General features: G+C 39.9%; 1 protein-coding gene across 1 annotated transcript in view; it reads right to left on the bottom strand.

The window, feature by feature from the left end:
- The window catches only part of nlgn4xa (neuroligin 4 X-linked a), a 71,503-nt gene that overhangs the window by 55,738 nt on the left and 13,997 nt on the right, over nucleotides 1–1,768 (bottom strand). The window lies entirely within an intron of this gene.

Below are 1,768 nucleotides of genomic sequence, written 5' to 3'. Positions count from 1 at the left end.
TGGGTCAATTTGACCCGAGGACAACATGGGGGTTAAAGGAAGAACAAAAGTTATATAGGGGGTGTCAGTAATGTTATCCTAAAAAATAGCACAGGACAAACTCAACTCACGCAGCTCCTCAGAAGGCTCTGAAGGCCGGAGGCTGGATCCTAGGGGTGAATAATAATTAATAACGCTAGGACAGCATTCCGATTTCATTGTTAATTACCACACAACAGACATGTCGGACGGCGTCCCTCCTCAGCGTGTGCAGAGGCGATTACAAACAATACTCACACACAGCTGGGTTTGATTATGGAAGCAATACTATAACTAATCATCGAATTGGAGTGCTGGCATATACCCGGGTAGCTCAGCTGGGCGGGCGGGCGCCCATGTAGACTATGTAGGCTTACTCCTCAACGCAGCGGGCCCAGGTTCAACTCAGACCTGCAGCCTTTTGTTGCATGTCATGCCCCCTCTCTCCCCCCTTTCATGTCTTCAGCTGTCCTGTCAAAAAAAAGCCTAAAAATGCCCAAAAGATAATCTCAAAAAAGAATTGAGTGCTGTCCTAGTAGCTTTAATTTGAAACATTAAACACACATTTTTAATTTAAACATTGTTTTGGTGGACCTGTTGGCCCAGAATTTCAGTGCAATTCTAATTCCTTTATATATATATATATATATATATATATATATATATATATATATATAGATATCTTACACGTATACTGTAAGAATAAAAACACCAAGTGTGAAACACAAAAGAGGTTAAAAGAGCCAGTTTAGCCATGACTCAGTTTCACAAAAGCAGAGGCATCTAAGTTACCATGGAGATTTACAGCTAGCCTGCTCCTGACCAGGCTAACAACCAGGCTAACAGCTAGCCTGGTCAGGACCAGGCTAACAGCCAGGCTAACAACTAGCCTGCCCCTGACCAGGCTAACAGTCAAGCTAACAGCTAGCCTGATCAGGACCAGGCTAATAGCCAGGCTAACAGCTAGCCTGCTCCTGACCAGGCTAACAGCCAGGCTAACAACTAGCCTGCCCCTGACCAGGCTAACAGTCAAGCTAACAGCTAGCCTGATCAGGACCAGGCTAATAGCCAGGCTAACAACTAGCCTGCTCCTGACCAGGCTAACAGCCAGGATTTATTAATCCTGGAGCCTTTTCTGTTCACTCAGCAGTGAGTTTACCTTATTGTTATCAGCCTACATTAAAATACAACAGGCGAATACTGCTTTTCATATTGTTGTTAGAAGTTTGATGAATATATTTTGTATAGAAATACAAATATAATATATATGTTGTTGAGGTAATTCCAAAAAGCTGACACAATAGTAAATGTGTTTTAAATGAAGTCAGTTACTAAGGGCAATATATAAAATGCTGTATATGTGTTTCTATAGTGGACCAATGCACCTTCAATTATTTTAGTTGATACATTATTTTAATTCTTTAACAATAAAGGATCGTGTTTCCATGTGCATTGCATTCTCAGTACCCAATTAGTGTTGTCCAGTAAACTGGGACTATAATTTGGAAAGATTATACAATTTGAATAACAAATCTTAATTGTACAATCCTCCCAAATTATAGTCTTAGATCACTGGAGCAATAACTATCTAGTGTTGTAGACTACTGTACATGTAACAATGGTTTTTGACCTTATATTTTGCTGGGGGGGAATCACTGTTTACAGTATGCATGAAATTTATTATCTTTATCTTTATAGATTTTTAAGTCCAATTTCCTCGGTGTCTTTCTTTTCTATGTCCATATATACG

The sequence above is a fragment of the Etheostoma spectabile genome, chromosome 24, assembly GCF_008692095.1.
Source record: "Etheostoma spectabile isolate EspeVRDwgs_2016 chromosome 24, UIUC_Espe_1.0, whole genome shotgun sequence".
Lineage (NCBI taxonomy): Eukaryota > Metazoa > Chordata > Actinopteri > Perciformes > Percidae > Etheostoma > Etheostoma spectabile.
The sequence above is the reverse complement of the archived record's forward strand: the minus strand, read 5'-3'. Positions and strand labels throughout refer to the sequence as shown.